Genomic DNA, 26,341 nt, shown 5'->3' on the forward strand with positions numbered 1-26,341 from the left:
GCTTATCGCTTTGCTTGTTTTTTAATCGTTATTTTCTTAACTTACAACATTCTGTATTTATTGCCACTGAGACCTCCATGTCTTCACTGCAGCCTCCACCGATCACTGGTCCATGGAGTTGTACTTATCCTAAGACAAATGCATCACTTTTCTCTGTACGCACTTTTTCAACATGGAAGCTCAGTAAAAACTTGTAGCACAACAAATACGTGTAGTACAATAAATCCTTGTAGTACAACAAATCATTGTGGTACAATAAATACGTGTAGTACAATAAATACTTGTGGTACAATAAATCCTTGTGGTACAATAAATGCTTGTGGTACTGGAAGCTGAGGAAACGATGTCGCCTGTTTTCCCTGACATGCCAGCCGACTTAGCTCAGTAGTGCATACCACATTTCGGAAGTGTTCTGCTGAGGTGAATACTGGTGGTTCTGAGTTTACTGATATGCTGAGAGAAGGAAAACCCGGGCCCATCAGCCCCACGTGGCGAGGTAAAAGAGAGAGAGGCAAGGGGCCGCTCTGGTGGCCGAGCTCGTCACGTGGCTGGGAGGTTCGTATCCCAGACCCGCCGTAACCGGTCCCGACCAGAGCGTCCACGGGGTCAGGCCTTCATTAGGCCACCCTTACCTGAGGGATAGTGGGTGTAGATCGGTGTAGTGTTCGGGTTCTCCAGCGACCCCTCTGGCCCATCCGGGCGCCTGCAGCCAAGCAACCGAAAGAATTCTCCCTACGCCTCCTTCGCGGCCTGAAGGTGATGCAGTCCATGCGAGGAGGCTTCAGCCTGTAAACTAGCGAGAGCAGTCGACACGAGTGTGATGGAAGCTGGTGTTACGACTATCTCCTTCCTGTGGAAACGTGAGCAAGGGGAGTTATTCCACAAGAGTTCCGGCCATATGCCACTGGGTTAATGGGGAGGAATAAGGGGAAAAACTAGAGATATTATAAAAAAGAGAGAGAGGCATGATGGGCCGTCGGTTTGGCCTACAATGCAAGATGTGTATCGTAAGACCTGGTGAGTTTGTAAGTAATGCTCCTGGTCAGCCAAGGTCGCATATGCTGTAGAAGGTCAGTAGTGCAGGAGGCATTCCCTGCAAGACGTGGAAGTAAGGAAATGAGGGCGAAAATACAGAACCAGGAGCTGGGAAACGACCTGTTCTTCTAAACAATTTTACTTTAAAGATTTGAAAGCCTTTTTTTCATTTGCATGACTGATCAGAAGAGAAAAGCTTCTAACAGTAAATGTCTTGCCCCCCCCCCCCATTTTCTCCCCAATGGACTTGGTCAATTACCCATTTTTCTGAGTCTTCCCGGTCGCTGCTCCACCCAGGGATCCGGGGAAGGCTGCAGACTACCACATGCCTCCTCCTATACATGTGGAGTCACCAGCCACTTCTTTTCACCTGACAGTGAGGAGTTTCACCAGGGGGGACGTAGCGTGTGGGAGGATCACACTATTCCCCCCAGTTCCTCCTCCCCCCTGAACAGGCGCCCCGACCAACCAGAGGAGGCGCGAGTGCAGCGACCAGGGCACATACCCACACCCAGCATCCCACCCGCAGACACAGCTGATTGTGTCTGTAGAGACACCCAACAAAGCCGGAGGTAACATGAGGATTCGAACCGGCGACCCCCGTGTTGGTAGATAACGGAATAGACCATCACGCCACAGCGTCCTCTTTTCTAATGCTCGTCATGGCAAACAAAGCCGACAGTCAGCGCTGGCCTGCAGATGCAGCCGCATCAACACATCATTCCAAATGGCCTAGAACCTGCCAAACAAAATGACAACTGAAGTTCCTCATACATCCCTGAAAGAAGCACACAACACGTCACAAACAGCTCACTGCAAAAACAACAAAGATTTTAATTTGAAAACAATAATTTCATATGCATTTATAGTTATAATATTTCAGGTGACAAAATGACAGGATTCAAAAATGAGCTGTGCCATAAAAAAAGGAAAGGGTAGGCCACTAGTTGGTACTTTTGGGTTCATTTAGCTGATGAGCCAGGATTTAGCTTAAAACTTGTCCGGACCAGGTTTGGCCCAAAACATAAACCACCGAGGCAACATAGATCGCAGTTCTTCAAGCGTGATTTCAAAAATGGTTTAACGCTGAAGTTAAACACACTTACCGCAATAAGCCTGTTTAAGGGCTGAACCCGGTAAAAGAAATGCCCTCAAGAATGTAGCTCAGTGTTGGTAAAACCTGTCAAATGCAGATAAAGTTTGCTGGTTCAGTGGGAAATAATATCCTGGATAAATGAGTAATAATTTGCTGGTTCAGCGGGTAATAATATCCTGGATAAATGAGTAATAATTTGCTGGTTCAGTGGGAAATAATATCCTGGATAAATGAGTAATAATTTGCTGCTTCAGCGGGTAATAATATCCTGGATAAATGAGTAATAATTTGCTGGTTCAGTGGGTAATGATATGCTGGTTCAGTGGGAAATAATATCCTGGATAAATGAGTAATAATTTGCTGGTTCAGTGGGTAATAATTTGCTGGATAAATGAGTAATAATTTGCTGGTTCAGTGGGTAATAATTTGCTTGATAAATGAGTAATAATTTGCTGGTTAAGTGGGTAATAATTTGCTTGATAAATGAGTAATAATTTGCTGGTTAAGTGGGTAATAATTTACTGGATAAATGAGTAATAATTTGCTGGATAAATGAGTAATAATTTGCTGGTTAAGTGGGCAATAATTTACTGGATGAATGAGTAATAATTTGCTGGTTAAGTGGCTAATAATTTGCTGGTTCAGTGGGTAATAACTTGCTGGTTAAGTGGGTAATAATTTGCTGGTTCAGCGGGTAATAATTTGCTGGTTAAGTGGGTAATAATTTGCTGGTTCAGTGGGAAATAATATCCTGGATAAATGAGTAATAATTTGCTGGTTCAGTGGGTAATAATTTGCTGGATAAATGAGTAATAATTTGCTGGTTCAGTGGGTAATAATTTGCTTGATAAATGAGTAATAATTTGCTGGTTAAGTGGGTAATAATTTGCTTGATAAATGAGTAATAATTTGCTGGTTAAGTGGGTAATAATTTGCTGGATAAATGAGTAATAATTTGCTGGATAAATGAGTAATAATTTGCTGGTTAAGTGGGTAATAATTTACTGGATGAATGAGTAATAATTTGCTGGTTAAGTGGCTAATAATTTGCTGGTTCAGTGGGTAATAACTTGCTGGTTAAGTGGGTAATAATTTGCTGGTTCAGCGGGTAATAATTTGCTGGTTAAGTGGGTAATAATTTGCTGGTTCAGCGGGTAATAATTTACTGGATAAATTAGTAATAATTTGCTGGTTAAGTGGGTAATAATTTGCTGGATCAGTGGGTAATAATTTGCTCGCTCAGCGGGTAATAATTTGCTGGTTCAGCGGGTAATAATTTGCTGGTTCAGTGGGTAATAATTTGCTGGTTCAGTGGGTAATAATTAGCTGGTTCAGTGGGTAATAATTTGCTGGTTCAGTGGGTAATAATTTGCTGGTTCAGTGGGTAATAATTTGCTGGATAAATGAGTAATAATTGGCTGGTTAAGTGGGTAATAATTAGCTGGATAAATGGGTAATAATTGGCTGATTAAGTGGGTAATAATTGGCTGGTTCAGTGGCTAATAATTTGCTGGATAAGCGGGTAATAATTTGCTCGTTCAGCGGGTAATAATTTGCTGGTTCAGTGGGTAATAATTTGCTGGTTAAGTGGGTAATAATTAGCTGGTTCAGTGGGTTATAATTTCCTGGTTCAGTGGGTAATAATTTGCTGGATAAATGAGTAATAATTTGCTGGTTCAGTGGGAAATAATTTGCTGGTTCAGTGGGAAATAATTTCACGGTTATGTGGTTGATAACTTGCTGGTTAAGTGGATAATAATTTGCTGGTTAAGTGGCTAGTAATTTCCTGGATAAACGAGTAATATTTTGCTGGTTAAGTGGATAATAATTTGCTGGATAAATGAGTAATAATTTGCTGGATAAATGAGTAATAATTTGCTGGTTAAGTGGGTAATAATTTACTGGATGAATGAGTAATAATTTGCTGGTTAAGTGGCTAATAATTTGCTGTTTCAATGGTTAATAACTTGCTGGTTAAGTGGGTAATAATTTGCTGGTTCAGTGGGTAATAATTTGCTGGTTCAGAGGGGAATTATTTGCTGGTTAAGTGGGTAATAATTTCCTGGATGAACGAGTAATAATTTACTGGTTCAGTGGATAATAATTTGCTGGTTAAGTAGGTAATAATTTGCTGGTTCAGTGGGTAATAATTTGCTGGTTTAGTGGGTAATATTTTGCTGGTTAAGTGGGTAATAATTTCTTGGATAAATGAATAATCACTGGTCAACACAATTTTTCTTGCATGGGGTTTTTCAACGGATTCTAGCTAACTTTTGGGTGCTGAATCCAAATCTGGCATTAGTTTTTGCCTATCGCATCAGGTTTTTGAGCTATGAAAAATCATTATTTTTGAGAAAACAGCAATTTTGCACTCGAAGTTAAAAAACACTGTTGCAAGATCGATAGATGCAAAAATGATTACAATGAAAGGCACCTACTTCAATTACAATATTAAATCATACATTAACATTTAATCTATGCTGGCTTGCACATATTTTTACACATTTTCTCAATATTTTTAATGTATGAAAAGTTTACAGATTTCACTAAACTAATATATAGACGGAAAAAGTTCCCCTTAACATGGTGTACATCACTTAAATACAAGGCATCACTCAAGCTCAAAGCAGTTTTGTGACTTTTCACGACATTCAAAATGCACCAATAAATGCAAAAATTTGCGAATATAAGAAAATAAGTACCAGTACTTGAAAGCGTAAGTATCCAAAGGCACAGGTGTAATCATAATACAACATGGTAAACTTCCTGTTTGTGGACAATATCTTATATACAGCATCTGGGACATCCCTCATCAAACTCCAGCAGTAATCTGCAATCATATTTGAGTCCCAACGACCTTCATAACGTTCTTCCATCACTTTAATGTCTTGATGGAAACGTTCACCCTGTTCCTCGCTTACATCTCCATGGTTATCTGGAAACTTGCTCAGGTGACTGTGCAAGTAGGACACCTTGATGCTCATTCTGCACCCCAGCGCTCGCAGACTAAGGAGCAGCTCCTCCACAATCTCTCGGTAGTTGTCATCTTTCTTGTTCCCAAGAAAAGTCTGCACCACATTAGTGAATGCATTCCATGCTCGAGCTTCGACAGTGGTCATCGTCATAACGAAGTGTGGTTCCTTGAGTAATGTTCTGATCTGAGGTCCGTCGAATATTCCTGCATTTTCCTTCTCGTCGCTAAGACTCGGAAAGGTTGAACATATGTAGCCAAAGCAGTCTCCAGTGTGATCAAGAGCTTTAACAAACTGCTTCATCAGACCGAGTTTGATGTGCAATGGTGGAAGGATGATATTTTTCCGATCAACCAGTGGTTCATTAATGATGTTCTTGTCACCAGGAATCAAACTATTCCTTCATGGCCATTCCTTTCTCACCCAGTGCTCCTCCTTAGCCCTACTGTCCCAGTAGCATAAGAAACAAGGGTATTTGGTGTAACCTCCTCGTTGCCCCAAAAGGAAGTTCACCATTTTCAAACCCACACAAATCAACCATTCATGATCGTGGTACTTCAATTGTTCAAGTACAACCTTGATGTTTGCATACTCCTCCTTCGAGGTCACTGAGTGTCCTATAGGGATGGATCCATAGATGTTCCCATTGTGAAGTAAAACACAATTCAAACTTCTTTTCGAACTGTCAATAAAGAGTCTCCACTCACTTGAATGGTATGCAGGCAATCCCATAGTGAGAAGAAGCCCTTCAACATCATTGCAGTATACAAGTTGACCATCAGAGCGGAAATACTTCCTCAGTTGTGCCTCTCTGTTGCGATAAAACGAGACGCTTGTGCCAGGTTTGAGAAGGATTTTCTCTTGCAGCCTGGAAGCCAACAACTCAGCAGATTGTTTTGGCAAATTCAAATCTCGGATCAGATCATTCAATTCAGGCTGACTACACAGTGAAGGTCGATCAAAAAATTAATCCAATGGCTTGTACACTGCGTCTGCTTCTTCATCATCATCAACGGCCGACTCCTTCAGAATGACTGACAACCCCCCCACCCCCTTATTTGACACTTTAAATTAGGACCCATGCAAACATGAACTAAATAAATAGTTCCATCTCTTAAAATTGCATAGGGTGGCTGCTTTTGACTGGGATCCCAGCAAGAAGCACTAGTAAAAACAGTAGTAAAAAAAATATTTGTGATGAAAAAAGCAATATATTTCTAGAATACATGTTATATTGCATGATAAAATACATTTATTTCAAAGATATGACAAATAAACACTCAGCCTAGCATGAAATTACTTAGGAAATGAATAGGGGTCATTTTTATCCCCACCAAGATTGCCAGCCTAGATGGTCAACTTTTGTAAAATCTTGAATAAGGAGCATACAGATAGCACAAAAACTTGATGTGATAGAGCAAATCTGAGCTCAGATTTGGATTCAGCAGCCCAAAATTAGCCAAAAACAGTTTCCAAAGTCCATGCAAAATATATATATATATTTGTAGACCAGTGTAATTTGCTGGTTCAGTGGGTAATAATTTGCTGGTTCAGTGGGTAATAATTTACTGGTTCAGTGGGTAATAATTTGCTGGTACAGTGGGTAATAATTTACTGGTTCAGTGGGTAATAATTTGCTGGTTCAGTGGGTAATAATTAAGTGGTCCAGTGGGTAATAATTTGAGGAATTCTATTTAGCTTAAACACCAAAGTTTTGCTGTTGTATGAATGATTCTGAGATATCGGAGTCTTCTTCTTTTTTCGGCTTGTCCCCTGTTTCTCAGGGGTCGCCACAGCTTCTGAGATATCTGATATCTGACATATTCTGAGATATCGGAGTAATTCTCCCAAATAGATCAGGGTCTATTACAGAAGATTTTCTGCCAAATATTACATTTGTCAGAAATATAACATTAGTCAGGGCTGAAGAATCTGCAACAAAAACAGAAAGTGCTATTTCAGACACACGACATGCACACCAGCAAACACAGAAGCAGACCTGGACCTAAATGGCGACAAGATGTAGTACATGATTTAAAACTGTTTCGGTAGCATTCTTTATTCCACTGGAGCTGCCAATGTTGTTATTGGTATATGTCACCCAGGTGGTGCTACCCATTAGTGGTGGTTGAAGTGAGTTACCCCCTGTGAAGCGCTTTGGGTTTCTAGAAAAGTATTATATAAATGTAATTATCCATCCATCCATCCATTATCTGAGCCGCTTATCCTGCTCTCAAGGTTGCGGGGATGCTGCAGCCTATTTAAAAGTTATTATTAATATTATTATTATTAATAATAGTAGAGGGCCTAGAATGGACCCTTGTGGAACACCTTTACCTATTTCGAGGAGAGTTTAATCAACACCCTCAGTTACAATGAGTTATGTTCTTATGAGAAAGATTTACATGAAACCAACCACTGGCCAGACCATGTAATAATCCAAGAGAATACGAATTACCAGAAAAAAATGCCATGATCACCACTATCCAAAGCTTATGAAAGATCAACAAAGAGTGTGACACTGTGCTGTTTTTTTATCCAGCGAAGTTATAACATCGTATAGAGCAAAGTTAGAGGTAGTAAGAGGCCAGTACTGTGTCTTGCTCTAAATCCTGAGCGTAGTGCCTGGGAAAAGCCGCTGAACGCTGATGATGCATGTTTATCCGCCATTGTTGAATGACTCAGAAACATAGTTAAGAGCTAGTTCTTGGTCAGGGATAGAGCAAGTTCTTTGGATAGCTGAGTTATGTAAATCATGCCTGAACAAAGTTTATAATTTCTTTTGGTGACAGTTCGACTTATTTGGCTTTTTTAAACCGTTTTAAATCGTTGTCAGTTGTGATAGATGGAATATTGTGCCATATTCTCGATCTCTATGAAACATTTTCTCATCTTATTAAAGACACTTAACTGACCTTACTAGCCCAAGGTAATGTGATTTCAATCTACACAAGAAAATTAAAATTGCTGTCCTCTTAAAATCTTATGTTCTGAGAATACCCCAAAATGTCAATATCCATATACTAGCCAGGGTTATTGACAAGCCCCTATAGAGCCCTTGGCTTTCCTCAATTTAACTGAGCTTTGAACAAATGATATTTTTGGTGAAAACATTCAATATTCACTCTAGCTAGACAGTTTAGCGAGACAGGTTGTAATAACCAAGAAAGTACTGTCCTCGAGCATCTACATATTAGAAGACCAATGATGCAGTTGTGGGATTAGAAAAGATTAGCTATGACACAAAAGCATGTCCTTATGCTAGGTTCCTCTTCCTCACGTCATATTTTATACCACATGTTTTATACCACTCTTGCTGCATAAGCATTAATTAGTATTTACGGTTGCAGAATAAATACATCAATAATGATTTTCTCACCATATTACAACTTAGAAATGTCTGGCTTTGTGTGTTTGTGTGTAGGAGGAAATAGAGAGCCAGAAACAACAGCATGAAGCTAGGGTGATGTCCATCAGAACAGAGGAGAAACAGAGGATGGACAAAATGGCTGACGACTTGGATCAGAAATGGACAGACGCGCTTCGGTAAAAAAGAAAAAAAATCACTTTTTCTCTGAAGTGTTCTGTCCTGTTGCATCTGTCTGCTGGCATTGACTCTCGATATCTAACAGCTTGTCTTTAATCTGCTAGTCTTCCTCCACCTCTTTGTCTCTGTTTCTTTTGTCCTTGCTGTCTCACCGTTTCCTTCCCTTTCCTTCACCCACAGTGAGGGGTGCAGGGGCTCTGTTATTCTGTGGGGGGCATGTTTGTGGCATGGTTTGGGTCCACTTGTACCCTTACAGAGAAGGGTCACTGCCAGGGATGTGCACAGACAGTTTGATGGGCTGTTACTCTAACCTGAAAAAGGGGCACCCCCCCCCCGATTTTAGGTGTCACCCATCAGCATGTAGCGGGATGATGTAAAATATGGTCATTTAACTAACCACAAATCCATTTTAAATTTGTAAATTGTACCAATTCCGGCCCTGTGATGGCCTGGCAGCCTGTCCTGGGTGTCTCCCCACCTGCCGCCCAATGACTGCTGGGATAGCCTCCAGCATCGCCGCCACCCTGAGAGCAGGATAAGCGGTTTGGATGATGGATGGATGGATGGTTTTAAATGTTGAAGATTATTGAAATGAAAAAAAATCCCTGTTAGAGTAAGTAAACGCATTATTGCAGATACAGTTTCTTGTAAACTAGTTTAAGCAGAAACATGATGCTGCATCTTGAGCTTAACACGGCCATCTGTCAATGTGACCATAACAGACATGTACCTGTATGGGCATCAAACCATTTGACCCAGTTAATTACTCGTCATAGGCAGCAGAATCTGTGTAAAGCAGTCACACTTTGAGGAAACAGATTTTCTCCCCAACTGTACCCGGCCAATTACCCCACTATTCTGAGTGCTCCCCGGTCGCTGCTCCACCCCCTCTGCTGATCCGGGGAGGGCTGCAGACTACCACATTCCTCCTCCCATACATGTGGAGTCACCAGCCACCTCTTCTCACCTGACAGCGAGAAGTTTCACCAGGGGGACGTAGCACGTGGGAGGATCAAACTTAACATCTTGACTGTCCCTTCAATCAGAGTTTTTGTCCTGAGGTCCCCCCAGTTCCCCCTCCGACCAGAGGAGGTGCTAGTGTAGCGACCAGGACACATACCTTCTCACCGGCAGACACGGCCAATTGTGTCCGTAGGGATGCCCGACCAAGCCGGAGGTAACACGGGGATTTGAACAGGCGATCCCCGCGTTGGTAGGCAACGGAATGGACCGCCACGCCACCCGGACGCCCACGAGAAAACAGTTTCAAAGCAAAAAAGTGAAAACCACAATATTCAAATTTCAAAATTAAACTGGTTGAAGTCAGATGATTACGAGTTGATGTTGTAGGAATCCCGTACTCCGCACGACCCCGGGCCCATACACCGCATGACCGCAGGCCCATACACTGTGCTATCCCAGACCCATACACCGCATGACCCCGGGCCCATACACATAAATATACACACATTCTCACTCTTTCCCTCCTTGCTCTGATACCCCACCCCTTCTTTTTCTTGTCCATTAATTTTATTCAGCTGCAGTGACGATGAAATTTATAATGCACCGCCACTGCTAACAATGCTAATCCTGTTTAAATGCTAGAAGGGGATGCCTAAAAAAGATGCTTCCCTTGTGGGGTTGACTTCCTGACTCTACAGCAAGGTGTCCTTGGTAACCAGGACAGCCCTGCATTTATTCATATACAGTGCATGCGGGAAGTATTCACACCCCTTCACTTTCCCCACATTTTGTTATGTTACAGCCTTATTCCAAAATGGATTAAATTCCTTTTTTCCTCATCAATCTACACACAATACCCCATAATGACAAAGTGAAAAAGCTTTTGTAGAAATGTTTGCAAATTTATTAAAAATAAAAAACTGAAATATTGCATGTACATAAGTATTCACACCCTTTGCTATGACACTCAAAATTGAGCTCAGGTTCATCCTGTTTCCACTGATCATCCTTAAGATGTTTCTACATCTTGATCGGAGTCCACCTCTAGTAAATTCAATTGATTGGACATGATTTGGAAAGGCACACACCTGTCTATATAAGGTCCCACTGTTGACAGCGCATGTCAGAGCAGAAACCAAGCCATGAAGTCAAAGGAATTGTCTGTGGACCTCCGAGACAGGATTGTATCGAGGCACAGATGTGGGGAAGGGTACAAAAAAATTTCTACAGCTTTGAAGGTCCCGAAGAACACAGTGGTCTCCATCATTCGTAAATGGAAGAAGTTTGGATCCACCAGGACTCTTCCAAGAGCTGGCCGCCCAGCCAAACTGAGCCATCGGGGGAGAAGGGCCTTGGTCAGGGAGGTGACCAAGAACCCGATGGTCCCTCTGACAGGGCTCCAGCATTCCTCTGTGGAGATGGGAGAACCTTCCAGAAGGACAACCATCTCTGCAGCACTCCACCAATCAGGCCTTTATGGTAGAGTGGCCAGACGGAAGCCTCTGCTCAGTAAAAGGCACATGACAGCCCGCTTGGAGTTTGCCAGAAAGCACCTAAAGGACTCTCAGACCATGAGAAACAAGATTCTCTGGTCTGATGAAACCAAGATTGAACTCTTTGGCCTGAATGCCAAACGTCACGTCTGGAGGACACCAGGCACCTCTCATCACCTTGCTAATACCATCCCTACGGTGAAGCATGGTGGTGGCAGCATCATGCTGTGGGGATGTTCTTCAGTGGCAGGAACTGGGAGACTAGTCAGGATCGAGGGAAAGATGAATGGAGCAAAGTACAGAGAGATCCTTGATGAAAACCTGCTCCAGAGCGCTCAGGACCTCAGACTGGGGCGAAGGTTTAGCTTTCAACACGACAACAACCCTAAGCAAACAGCCAAGACAACGAAGGAGTGGCTTCGGGACAAGTCTGTGAATGTCCTTGAGTGGCCCAGCCAGAGCCCAGACTTGAACCCCATTGAACATCTCTGGAAAGACCTGAAAATAGCTGTGCAGCGACGCTCCCCATATGACCTTACAGAGCTGGAGAGGATCTGCAGAGAAGAATGGGAGAAATACCCCAAATATAGGTGTGCCAAGCTTGTAGCTTCATACCCAAGAAGACTTGAGGCTGTAATCGCTGCCAAGGGTGCCTCAACCAAGTACTGAGTAAAGGGTGGGAGTACTTATGTACATGCAATATTTCAGTTTTTTATTTTTAATAAATTTCTACTAAACCTTTTTCACTTTGTCATTATGGGGTATTGTGTGTAGATTGATGAGGAAAAAAGGAATTTAATCCATTTTGGAATAGGGCTGTAACATAACAACCTGCGGGGAAAGTGAAGGGGTGTGAATACTTCCCGGATGCAATGTAACTAACTAGTCAAACATAAAGGTTACCGTGCCCCCCCTTTTTCTCCCCAATTGCACTTGGCCCCACTCTTCTGCCAACCCCACTCTTCCGAGCCGTTCCAGTCGCTGCTCCGCCCCCTCTGCCGATACTGCAGACTACCACATGCCTCCTTCCATACATGTGGAGTCACCAGCCACTTCTTTTCACCTGACAGTGAGGAGTTTCACCAGGGGGACGTAGCGCGTGGGAGGATCACGCTATTCCCCCCAATTCCCCCTCCCCTCTGAACAGGCACCCCACCGACCGGAGGAGGCGCTAGTGCAGCGACCAGGACACATACCCACATCCGGCTTCCCACCCACAGCCATGGCCAATTGTGTTTGTAGGGACGCCCGACCTAGCCGGAGGTAACACGGAGATTCGGACTAGTGATCCCCGTGTTGGTTTGCAATGGAATAGACCGCCGCACCACCTGAAACTCCCTGTGCTCCCCCTTTTCACCTCAACTTTGCGCCCCATTTTTGAGAAGAATGTAAATCTCATTTTCCTTCTACTTTCATTCCCTAGCAACAAAGGTGCAGCTCTTTTGAGAGTGGCTGAAAGTGTCCGTGTATGTATGCATAGAGCTAAGAGTTCAAACGACAACAACAAAAACCCACTACCATCCATTACACAGAACAGTAACTTCAAAATAAGACAGGCAACCGAGCCAGGGGTAACCGATCCCATTTATGGGCTCTCTCTATAGCCAAAGGTTTAATCGCTATTTACAGTAAAACTAGAATCACTTTATATGCCAAGTACTTTTTTTACACATACCTGGAATTTGTCCTCTGCATGTAACCCATCCTAACTATGAGGAGCAGTGGGAGTTCAGGGACCAGCTCCAGATCTAGAGGCAGTATCTTAGTCTACAGCAACAGCAGGTCTATACGCCTAAGATACATGTCCTGGGGATAGTTGGCATCCCTGCGCTTAATGGAGCACTGGCCCCCAGATCAAGAGGGTCCAGTGTTGATTTGTGAGCCATGGGTGTGGCGTTTGTATGTTCTCCCTGTGGGCTTACTGCCACAGTCCAAACACGTATACACATGCTAGCTGAACTGGACTCCATTGCCCATAGGCATGAATGGTACAGTAGTGCTTGTGTGTGTGGGCTTTACAATGGACTGGTGACCTGTCCAGAGTGTCTTTCTGCCTTCCACCCAATGCACGCTGGGACAGGCTCTGGCTCCTGCTACCCTTTCTTGGATTAAGCTGACATGGATGGATGGATGGATGGATGGATGTAACGGGACAGGAAGAGAGTTGCACACTCGTCTTACTTTTAGCGTGACTAACTTTTAGAGGATTAACGTCTTTTCAGCTGATCAATTATGGTATCGTAGAGCAGGCGGACAGGAAGCACTGATTCACTTTTAACCCCTCTCTCCCATCCCCCCTCCATTCAGGGAAGAAGTGCGTCTGTTGAAAGAGGAACTGACGGAAGAGTACGAGGCAGACAAGCAGGCAGCACTGACCCAGCTTTCTCAACAGAAAGAGGTTGAGATGATGGCAGCAAGGGAGGGCTGGCAGAGGAAAGTGGAAGATCTACTGGAGCAGGTACTACACACACATGCACATACGAACAGTCCCTCCTCACAAAGCACACACAGAGAGCAGCTTTCCCGGTGCCACCTGGTGCACCCCATCGACATACCAGGTTAGCTTATAGACTGACACAGCATATAGCTCAACCTTTCATGAAGACCCAAACTATTACTGTCAAACAAACTGAACAGTTTGACTGTCCTTTCAATCCACACGTTTTGCCCTGAGGTCCCATGTGTCCAGCGGATTTCAAGTTCCAGTCTCACCAGCTGAGGACAGAGCCCTTATTATTATTATAAAGAGAAGGGCTCAGCAGTAGAAGCTAGCTGTGTAGCTGCTCACCTCCTGCTAGTGTGCGGCTAATGCAGGAGAGCCGGGCCCTTGGCCTCCAGCCTGCCCACTCCTCTGACACACCCTCCCTCGTATACTCTTTTCATCAGGGAGCAGCGACATGTATTTGTCGTTTCATTTCATGTACACAAGTACATCGTGTCGCACAGCAGTGCAACACAAAGACAGAAACACATATCCCACAGCTACAAGAACACACATATCCAACATATCCCAAAAAATAAATTAAATAAAATCACTGTGCAGGAGAGCGAACGCCAGCCACGACGACTGTAGGAGCTTCCTACGGTCTGCACGTGCTAGCAGTTAGCTTAGCCTGCCCCGTTTCGCGTCCCGTCAGACCGCCCTCGGTGCCTCCTCCTTGGGCACAGCTCCAGGCAAGGCCGTGGTCCTCAGGCCCACCGGGGGCAGCAGACCAGGCTCCCCCGGCTCATCCAGTGCCAGCTCATCCAGTGCCAGCTCCTCCACCAGACAACTTCGACACCCCTCCTCGCACTCCACACGACGACAGCACAAACACAGTCGACGCCAGGCGAGGCCGCCGCCAGACCGCCCTCGGTGCCTCCTCTTCGGGCAGGGCCGCGGTCCCTGCGCCCACAGGGTGCAACAGAAGCTCCCTCGGCCGATCCAGGGCCGGCTCTCGCAGCCACCAGACGAAGACACAAACGCAGACGTGGACAAAGACACTGCATGGACGGTACTGGGTGGGGCCGCCGCAAACGTTAAGTTCGCGCCGCCATCCTCCCACACCGGAAGCGGTGATGGCAATGCTGAATACAGTTCACTTGAAGGCGCGCGCAACTGGTGCTGAGATTTCAGGATGCGACGGTAAGCTTCTTAGAAACGCAATCGTCTTAACAAACGCCTAGTTCTCGGAAACGTGTACTGGCTCCAAGTCACAGCCGTTTCTCAACACGCCACCCCGAGGGCCAAACATTCTTGCCGTCATATATTTCAATGATTCTCAATTTGATTTCTGGGGGGGACCCCAGTACCGCGGGTCCCCACTCTGCCAGGTGGGGACCCCAGTACCGCGGGTCCCCCCTCGGCCAGGGGGGGAATTACTATATTCACCTGTTTTATCGGCCGTCCCTGCCGTTTACTTCGTGTTGCTGTGTCGAGGTTGGTCCCCATTTGGTGCATAGTACACTGTTCACCTTCCACCGTTTGACTATTGGAATTCTAACTGTAAAATGTATTCGCTTTATAATGGCCTCAGAAATTACACAATTTAACTGAAAATGTCGTTCCAAGGCTATTTTGTGCTGAAACACTACTTTATGCTCACAATACCACAATGCAACGCTTTGCCTGTGTTCTGCTTGTGTATTCCTTTCACTGTCAAATGTTGTCTGATGGGCCGAGGAGAAACTGAAAGAGGAAGATTCAACAGTGTCCAGAATCTCCATTTATTGCTCCCTGTAGAACACACTAGTGAGTGTTTCCCATGTAGGGAATGGTGAATCAGGGCACCAGGAAACGATTCCCGACACTGCTTGTGGTTTTAGATGTGGCCCGGGAGAGGCGATTCCCACCTTCAATGTAAAGCACTTTGGGTGTCTGGATAAAGCCCTATATAACTGTAATCCATTATTATTATTATCATTATTATGAGAAGTATAGAGAAGGCCAGAAGGAGTGACTGACATACATACATACATACATACATACATACATACATACATACATACATACATACATACATACATACATACATACATACATACATACATACATACATAAAAAAAGACATGCATGTTAGGGGTAATACGCCCGTCTGTGCCCTTGACTGAGGACAAACTTACTTGGTCCCCTGGTGCTGCACGGCAGCTGCCCTCTGCTGCTAGCTACCCGCTAGTATGGGTTAAATGCAGAGCATCATCTCCTTATGGGGATCAATAATGTATCTCAAAATAAAAAAAATAAAAAAATTGTGCCTTTGTAGATTTAGAGAAAGCTTATGACAGGGTGCAGAGAGAGGAGGTGTGGTATTGTATGATGAAGTCAGGAGTTGCAGAGAAGTATGTAGGAGTGGTGCAGGATATGTATGAGGGAGGTGTGACAGTGGTGAGGTGTGTGGTTGGAATGACAGATGGGTTCAAGGTGGAGGTGGATTACATCAAGGATCGGCTCTGAGCCCTTTCTTGTTTGCAATGGTGATGGACAGGTTGATGGACGAGATCAGGCAGGAGTCTCCGTGGACGATGATGTTCGCGGATGACGTTGTGATCTGTAGTGAGAGTAGGGTGCAGGTGGAGGAGAGGCTGGAGAGGTGGAGGTATGCACTGGAGAGAAGAGGAATGAAAGTCAGTAGGAGCAAGATGGAATACCTATGCATGAATGGGAGGGAGGACAGTGGAATGATGAGGATGCAAGGAGTGGAGGTGACGAAGGCATATGAGCTAAAATACTTGGGGTCAACTGTCCAAAGTAACGGGGAGTGCAGTAGAGAGGTGAAGAAGAGGGTGCAGGCAGGGTGGAGTGGGTGGAGAAGGGTGTCAGGAGTGATGTGTGACAGAAGGGTACCAGCAAGAGTTAAAGGGAAGGTTTACAAGATGGTTGAGACCAGCTATGTTGTATGGTTTGGAGACAGTGGCACTGAGGAAAAGACAGGAGGTGGAGCTGGAGGTGGCAGAGATGAAGATGCTAAGATTTTCACTGGGAGTGACGAAGGAGAATAGGACCTCTCCTCCTCTCTACTCTCCCCCTCTTCTCCTCTCCTCCTCTCTTCTCTTCCTCTCTCCTCTTGACCTCTCCTCCCGTCTTCTCCTCATCTTCACCTCCTCTCCTCTATCCTCTCTCCTGTTGACCTCTACTCCTCTCTTCTCTTGTCCGCTCCTCCTCTCCTCCTCTCCTCCTCCTCTCTCAGCCCGTCATTGTGAATGTGATTAACCATGCTGCTAGAACAAATGCTGCACCTGCTTGTGGGACTCATAATTCCCTCACAATGTGGACTTGGCTGTGAAAGACCAGGTCTGTCCTCTGTCTCTGCATCAGAGGTATTTCTGTTGTTCTGCCAACGGCTTGCAGAGGACAAAGCAATAAGCAAATGAACCACTCCAGCATCTGTATTTTAATTAGCTTCTCGTAAAGCCGCGTGTGGCGTCGTCCCCTCATTATACACCCTCCCCCACCCATCAAACACACGTGTGTGTGTGTGTGTGTGTGTGTGTGTGTGTGTGTGTGTGTGTGTGTGTGTGTGTGTGTGTGTGTGTGTGTGTGTGTGTGTGTGTGTGTGTCCACTGCTGCACAGGTCCACTTAATGTATTGACATTGTTCCTGGGTAGGGAAATGAGTAATCAATACTGCATGCAGTAATGTCCTTTGCTGTTACACTGCACTGTGGTCATTTTATTTATAATTCCACTTTTTCTCCTGTCTATCTATAATAGATATCTATCTATAATCGATAATATCTATCTATAATAAAAACGGAGTTAACGGCTAGAGTTATAGTGTCTATCTAATCTGTTTAAGCTGTGCAGCAAGAGTATGAAGACTAGCTCTCATGCTGACAGTAGGCTGTCATGCTGATAGTAGGATGTCATGCAGACAAGAGGATATCATGCTGACAGTAGGCTGTCATGCTGACAGTAGGATGTCATGCAGACAAGAGGATATCATGCTGACAGTAGGCTGTCATGCAGACAGTAGGATATCATGCTGACAGCAGGTTGTCATGCTGACAGTAGGCTGTCATGCTGACAGTAGGATGTCATCCAGACAAGAGGATATCATGCTGACAGTAGGCTGTCATGCAGACAGTAGGATATCATGCTGACAGCAGGTTGTCATGCTGACAGTAGGCTGTCATGCTGATAGTAGATGTCATGCTAACAATAGGTTGTCATGCCTACGATGTCGTGCAGACAGTAGGTTGTTATGCTTATAGTAGGATGTCATGCAGAGAGTAGGATATAATGCTGACAGCAGATTGTCATGCTGATAGTAGGATGTCATGCAGACAGTAGGATGGCATGCCGGCAGTAGGATGTCATGCCGGCAGTATGATGTCATGCTGACAGTAGGATGTCATGCCGGCAGTAGGATGTCATGCCGGCAGTAGGATGTCATGCTGACAGTAGGATGTCATGCCGGCAGTAGGATGTCATGCTGACAGTAGGATGTCATGCTGACAGTAGGATGTCATGCCGGCAGTAGGATGTCATGCTGATAGTTGGATGTCATGCTGACAGTAGGATGTCATGCTGATAGTTGGATGTCATGCTGACAGTAGGATGTCATGCTGATAGTTGGATGTCATGCTGACAGTAGGATGTCATGCCGATAGTTGGATGTCATGCTGACAGTAGGATGTCATGCTGATAGTTGGATGTCATGCTGACAGTAGGATGTCATGCTGATAGTTGGATGTCGTGCTGATAGTTGGATGTCGTGCTGATAGTTGGATGTCATGCTGACAGTAGGATGTCATGCTGATAGTTGGATGTCATGCTGATAGTTGGATGTCATGCTGATAGTTGGATGTCACGCTGACGGTAGGATGTCATACTGATAGTTGGATGTCATGCTGATAGTTGGATGTCATGCTGATAGTTGGATGTCATGCTGACAGTAGGATGTCATGCTGATAGTTGGATGTCATGCTGACAGTAGGATGTCATGCTGATAGTTGGATGTCATGCTGACAGTAGGATGTCATGCTGATAGTTGGATGTCATGCTGATAGTTGGATGTCATGCTGACAGTAGGATGTCATGCTGACAGTAGGATGTCGTGCTGAAGTTGGATGTCGTGCTGATAGTTGGATGTCACGCTGACAGTAGGATGTCATGCCGGCAGTAGGATGTCATGCCGGCAGTAGGATGTCATGCTGACAGTATGATGTCATGCCGGCAGTAGGATGTCATGCCGGCAGTAGGATGTCATGCTGACAGTATGATGTCATGCTGACAGTATGATGTCATGCCGGCAGTAGGATGTCGTGCTGACAGTAGTATGTCATGCTGACAGTAGGATGTCATGCTGACAGTAGGATGTCATGCCGGCAGTAGGATGTCATGCCGGCAGTAGGATGTCATGCTGGCAGTATGATGTCATGCTGACAGTATGATGTCATGCTGATAGTAGGATGTCATGCTGACAGTAGTATGTCATGCTGATAGTAGGATGTCATGCTGACAGTAGGATGTCATGCTGACAGTAGGATGTCATGCTGACAGTAGGATGTCATGCAGACAAGAGGATATCATGCTGACAGTAGGCTGTCATGCAGACAGTAGGATATCATGCTGACAGCAGGTTGTCATGCTGACAGTAGGCTGTCATGCTGACAGTAGGATGTCATCCAGACAAGAGGATATCATGCTGACAGTAGGCTGTCATGCAGACAGTAGGATATCATGCTGACAGCAGGTTGTCATGCTGACAGTAGGCTGTCATGCTGATAGTAGATGTCATGCTAACAATAGGTTGTCATGCCTACGATGTCGTGCAGACAGTAGGTTGTTATGCTTATAGTAGGATGTCATGCAGAGAGTAGGATATAATGCTGACAGCAGATTGTCATGCTGATAGTAGGATGTCATGCAGACAGTAGGATGGCATGCCGGCAGTAGGATGTCATGCCGGCAGTATGATGTCATGCTGACAGTAGGATGTCATGCCGGCAGTAGGATGTCATGCCGGCAGTAGGATGTCATGCTGACAGTAGGATGTCATGCCGGCAGTAGGATGTCATGCTGACAGTAGGATGTCATGCTGACAGTAGGATGTCATGCCGGCAGTAGGATGTCATGCTGATAGTTGGATGTCACGCCGATAGTTGGATGTCATGCTGACAGTAGGATGTCATGCTGATAGTTGGATGTCATGCTGACAGTAGGATGTCATGCTGATAGTTGGATGTCGTGCTGATAGTTGGATGTCGTGCTGATAGTTGGATGTCATGCTGACAGTAGGATGTCATGCTGATAGTTGGATGTCATGCTGATAGTTGGATGTCATGCTGATAGTTGGATGTCACGCTGACGGTAGGATGTCATACTGATAGTTGGATGTCATGCTGATAGTTGGATGTCATGCTGATAGTTGGATGTCATGCTGACAGTAGGATGTCATGCTGATAGTTGGATGTCATGCTGACAGTAGGATGTCATGCTGATAGTTGGATGTCATGCTGACAGTAGGATGTCATGCTGATAGTTGGATGTCATGCTGATAGTTGGATGTCATGCTGACAGTAGGATGTCATGCTGACAGTAGGATGTCGTGCTGAAGTTGGATGTCGTGCTGATAGTTGGATGTCACGCTGACAGTAGGATGTCATGCCGGCAGTAGGATGTCATGCCGGCAGTAGGATGTCATGCTGACAGTATGATGTCATGCCGGCAGTAGGATGTCATGCCGGCAGTAGGATGTCATGCTGACAGTATGATGTCATGCTGACAGTATGATGTCATGCCGGCAGTAGGATGTCGTGCTGACAGTAGTATGTCATGCTGACAGTAGGATGTCATGCTGACAGTAGGATGTCATGCCGGCAGTAGGATGTCATGCCGGCAGTAGGATGTCATGCTGGCAGTATGATGTCATGCTGACAGTATGATGTCATGCTGATAGTAGGATGTCATGCTGACAGTAGTATGTCATGCTGATAGTAGGATGTCATGCTGACAGTAGGATGTCATGCTGACAGTAGGATGTCATGCTGACAGTAGGATGTCATGCCGGCAGTAGGATGTCATGCCGGCAGTAGGATGTCATGCCGGCAGTATGATGTCATGCCGGCAGTAGGATGTCATGCTGGCAGTATGATGTCATGCCGGCAGTATGATGTCATGCCGGCAGTAGGATGTCATGCTGACAGTATGATGTCATGCCGGCAGTATGATTTCATGCTGACAGTATGATGTCATGCTGACAGTATGATGTCATGCTGACAGTAGTATGTCATGCTGACAGTAGGATGTCATGCCGGCAGTAGGATGTCATGCCGGCAGTAGGATGTCATGCTGACAGTAGGATGTCATGCTGACAGTAGGATGTCATGCCGGCAGTATGATGTCATGCTGACAGTAGGATGTCATGCCGGCAGTAGGATGTCATGCTGACAGTAGGATGTCATGCCGGCAGTAGGATGTCATGCCGGCAGTAGGATGTCATGCGGACAGTATGATGTCATGCCGGCAGTAGGATGTCATGCCGGCAGTAGGATGTCATGCTGACAGTAGGATGTCATGCTGACAGTAGGATGTCATGCTGACAGTAGGATGTCATGCCGACAGTATGATGTCATGCCGGCAGTAGGATGTCACACCGATAGTTGGATGTCATGCTGACAGTAGGATGTCATGCTGATAGTTGGATGTCATGCTGACAGTAGGATGTCATGCTGATAGTTGGATGTCATGCTGATAGTTGGATGTCATGCTGACAGTAGGATGTCATGCTGATAGTTGCATGTCATGCTGATAGTTGGATGTCATGCTGACAGTAGGATGTCATGCTGATAGTTGGATGTCATGCTGATAGTTGGATGTCATGCTGATAGTTGGATGTCGTGCTGATAGTTGGATGTCGTGCTGACAGTAGGATGTCATGCTGATAGTTGGATGTCGTGCTGACAGTAGGATGTCATGCTGACAGTAGGATGTCATGCTGACAGTATGATGTCATGCTGACAGTATGATGTCATGCTGACAGTAGGATGTCATGCCGGCAGTAGGATGTCATGCTGACAGTATGATGTCATGCTGACAGTATGATGTCATGCTGACAGTAGGATGTCATGCTGACAGTATGATGTCATGCTGACAGTATGATGTCATGCTGACAGTAGGATGTCATGCCGGCAGTATGATGTCATGCTGACAGTAGGATGTCATGCCGGCAGTAGGATGTCATGCTGACAGTAGGATGTCATGCCGGCAGTAGGATGTCATGCCGGCAGTAGGATGTCATGCTGACAGTATGATGTCATGCTGACAGTAGGATGTCATGCCGGCAGTATGATGTCATGCCGGCAGTAGGATGTCATGCTGACAGTATGATGTCATGCTGACAGTAGGATGTCATGCCGGCAGTAGGATGTCATGCCGGCAGTAGGATGTCATGCCGGCAGTAGGATGTCATGCTGACAGTAGGATGTCATGCCGGCAGTAGGATGTCATGCCGGCAGTAGGATGTCATGCTGACAGTAGGATGTCACACCGATAGTTGGATGTCATGCTGACAGTAGGATGTCATGCTGACAGTAGGATGTCATGCCGGCAGTAGGATGTCACACCGATAGTTGGATGTCATGCTGACAGTAGGATGTCATGCTGATAGTTGGATGTCATGCTGATAGTTGGATGTCATGCTGACAGTAGGATGTCATGCTGATAGTTGGATGTCATGCTGATAGTTGGATGTCATGCTGACAGTAGGATGTCATGCTGACAGTAGGATGTCATGCTGACAGTAGGATGTTGTGCTGACAGTAGGATGTCATGCTGACAGTAGGATGTCATGCCGGCAATAGGATGTCATGCCGGCAGTAGGATGTCATGCTGACAGTAGGATGTCATGCTGATAGTTGGATGTCATGCTGACAGTAGTATGTCATGCTGATAGTTGGATGTCATGCTGACAGTAGGATGTCATGCTGATAGTTGGATGTCATGCTGATAGTTGGATGTCATGCTGACAGTAGGATGTCATGCTGATAGTTGGATGTCATGCTGATAGTTGGATGTCATGCTGATAGTTGGATTTCATGCTGACAGTAGGATGTCATGCTGACAGTAGGATGTCATGCTGATAGTTGGATGTCATGCTGACAGTAGGATGTCATGCTGACAGTAGGATGTCATGCTGACAGTAGGATGTCATGCTGATAGTTGGATGTCATGCTGACAGTAGGATGTCATGCTGACAGTAGGATGTCATGCTGACAGTAGGATGTCGTGCTGATAGTTGGATGTCATGCTGACAGTAGGATGTCATGCTGATAGTTGGATGTCATGCTGATAGTTGGATGTCATGCTGATAGTTGGATGTCATGCTGATAGTTGGATGTCGTGCTGATAGTTGGATGTCATGCCGGCAGTAGGATGTCATGCCGGCAGTAGGATGTCATGCTGACAGTAGGATGTCATGCCGGCAGTAGGATGTCATGCTGACAGTATGATGTCATGCCGGCAGTATGATGTCATGCTGACAGTATGATGTCATGCTGACAGTAGGATGTCATGCCGGCAGTAGGATGTCATGCTGACAGTAGGATGTCATGCCGGCAGTAGGATGTCACACCGATAGTTGGATGTCATGCTGACAGTAGGATGTCATGCTGATAGTTGGATGTCATGCTGACAGTAGGATGTCATGCTGATAGTTGGATGTCATGCTGATAGTTGGATGTCATGCTGACAGTAGGATGTCATGCTGATAGTTGGATGTCATGCTGACAGTAGGATGTCATGCTGACAGTAGGATGTCATGCTGATAGTTGGATGTCATGCTGATAGTTGGATGTCATGCTGATAGTTGGATTTCATGCTGACAGTAGGATGTCATGCTGACAGTAGGATGTCATGCTGATAGTTGGATGTCATGCTGACAGTAGGATGTCATGCTGATAGTTGGATGTCATGCTGACAGTAGGATGTCATGCCGGCAGTAGGATGTCATGCCGGCAGTAGGATGTCATGCTGATAGTTGGATGTCATGCTGACAGTAGGATGTCGTGCTGATAGTTGGATGTCATGCTGATAGTTGGATGTCATGCTGACAGTAGGATGTCATGCTGATAGTTGGATGTCATGCTGACAGTAGGATGTCATGCTGACAGTAGGATGTCATGCTGATAGTTTGATGTCATGCTGATAGTTGGATGTCATGCTGACAGTAGGATGTCATGCCGGCAGTAGGATGTCATGCCGGCAGTAGGATGTCATGCTGACAGTATGATGTCATGCCGGCAGTAGGATGTCATGCCGGCAGTAGGATGTCATGCTGACAGTAGGATGTCATGCCGGCAGTAGGATGTCATGCTGACAGTAGGATGTCATGCTGATAGTTGGATGTCATGCTGACAGTAGGATGTCATGCCGGCAGTAGGATGTCATGCCGGCAGTAGGATGTCATGCTGACAGTATGATGTCATGCCGGCAGTATGATGTCATGCTGACAGTATGATGTCATGCCGGCAGTATGATTTCATGCTGACAGTATGATGTCATGCTGACAGTAGGATGTCATGCTGACAGTAGGATGTCATGCCGGCAGTAGGATGTCATGCTGACAGTAGGATGTCATGCCGGCAGTAGGATGTCATGCCGGCAGTAGGATGTCATGCCGGCAGTAGGATGTCATGCTGACAGTATGATGTCATGCCGGCAGTAGGATGTCACACCGATAGTTGGATGTCATGCTGACAGTAGGATGTCATGCTGATAGTTGGATGTCATGCTGACAGTAGGATGTCATGCTGATAGTTGGATGTCATGCTGATAGTTTGATGTCATGCTGACAGTAGGATGTCATGCTGATAGTTGGATGTCATGCTGATAGTTGGATGTCATGCTGATAGTTGGATGTCGTGCTGACAGTAGGATGTCATGCTGATAGGTGGATGTCGTGCTGACAGTAGGATGTCATGCCGGCAGTAGGATGTCATGCCGACAGTAGGATGTCATGCCGGCAGTAGGATGTCATGCCGGCAGTAGGATGTCATGCTGACAGTATGATGTCATGCCGGCAGTATGATGTCATGCTGACAGTATGATGTCATGCCGGCAGTATGATGTCATGCTGACAGTATGATGTCATGCTGACAGTAGGATGTCATGCCGGCAGTAGGATGTCATGCCGGCAGTAGGATGTCATGCTGACAGTATGATGTCATGCCGGCAGTAGGATGTCATGCTGACAGTAGGATGTCATGCCGGCAGTAGGATGTCATGCTGACAGTAGGATGTCATGCCGACAGTAGGATGTCATGCTGACAGTAGGATGTCATGCTGACAGTAGGATGTCATGCCGGCAGTAGGATGTCATGCTGACAGTAGGATGTCATGCTGACAGTATGATGTCATGCTGACAGTAGGATGTCATGCCGACAGTAGGATGTCATGCCGGCAGTAGGATGTCATGCTGACAGTAGGATGTCATGCTGACAGTAGGATGTCATGCCGGCAGTAGGATGTCATGCTGATAGTTGGATGTCACGCCGATAGTTGGATGTCATGCTGACAGTAGGATGTCATGCTGATAGTTGGATGTCATGCTGACAGTAGGATGTCATGCTGATAGTTGGATGTCGTGCTGATAGTTGGATGTCGTGCTGATAGTTGGATGTCATGCTGACAGTAGGATGTCATGCTGATAGTTGGATGTCATGCTGATAGTTGGATGTCACGCTGACGGTAGGATGTCATACTGATAGTTGGATGTCATGCTGATAGTTGGATGTCATGCTGATAGTTGGATGTCATGCTGACAGTAGGATGTCATGCTGATAGTTGGATGTCATGCTGACAGTAGGATGTCATGCTGATAGTTGGATGTCATGCTGACAGTAGGATGTCATGCTGATAGTTGGATGTCATGCTGATAGTTGGATGTCATGCTGACAGTAGGATGTCATGCTGACAGTAGGATGTCATGCTGACAGTAGGATGTCGTGCTGAAGTTGGATGTCGTGCTGATAGTTGGATGTCACGCTGACAGTAGGATGTCATGCCGGCAGTAGGATGTCATGCCGGCAGTAGGATGTCATGCTGACAGTATGATGTCATGCCGGCAGTAGGATGTCATGCCGGCAGTAGGATGTCATGCTGACAGTATGATGTCATGCCGGCAGTAGGATGTCATGCTGACAGTATGATGTCATGCTGACAGTATGATGTCATGCCGGCAGTAGGATGTCGTGCTGACAGTAGTATGTCATGCTGACAGTAGGATGTCATGCTGACAGTAGGATGTCATGCCGGCAGTAGGATGTCATGCTGGCAGTATGATGTCATGCCGGCAGTATGATGTCATGCCGGCAGTAGGATGTCATGCTGACAGTATGATGTCATGCTGATAGTAGGATGTCATGCTGACAGTAGTATGTCATGCTGATAGTAGGATGTCATGCTGACAGTAGGATGTCATGCTGACAGTAGGATGTCATGCCGGCAGTAGGATGTCATGCCGGCAGTAGGATGTCATGCTGGCAGTATGATGTCATGCCGGCAGTATGATGTCATGCCGGCAGTAGGATGTCATGCTGACAGTATGATGTCATGCCGGCAGTATGATTTCATGCTGACAGTATGATGTCATGCTGACAGTATGATGTCATGCTGACAGTAGTATGTCATGCTGACAGTAGGATGTCATGCCGGCAGTAGGATGTCATGCCGGCAGTAGGATGTCATGCTGACAGTAGGATGTCATGCCGGCAGTATGATGTCATGCCGGCAGTAGGATGTCATGCTGACAGTAGGA

At 45.7% G+C, this 26,341-nt stretch overlaps 1 pseudogene; it reads left to right on the forward strand.

Annotated features, from left to right (window-relative positions):
- Positions 1 to 26,341, forward strand: part of LOC130131448 (protein FAM184A-like) — a 187,850-nt pseudogene that overhangs the window by 13,650 nt on the left and 147,859 nt on the right.

The sequence above is a fragment of the Lampris incognitus genome, chromosome 21 (genome assembly GCF_029633865.1).
Source record: "Lampris incognitus isolate fLamInc1 chromosome 21, fLamInc1.hap2, whole genome shotgun sequence".
Classification (NCBI taxonomy): domain Eukaryota; kingdom Metazoa; phylum Chordata; class Actinopteri; order Lampriformes; family Lampridae; genus Lampris; species Lampris incognitus.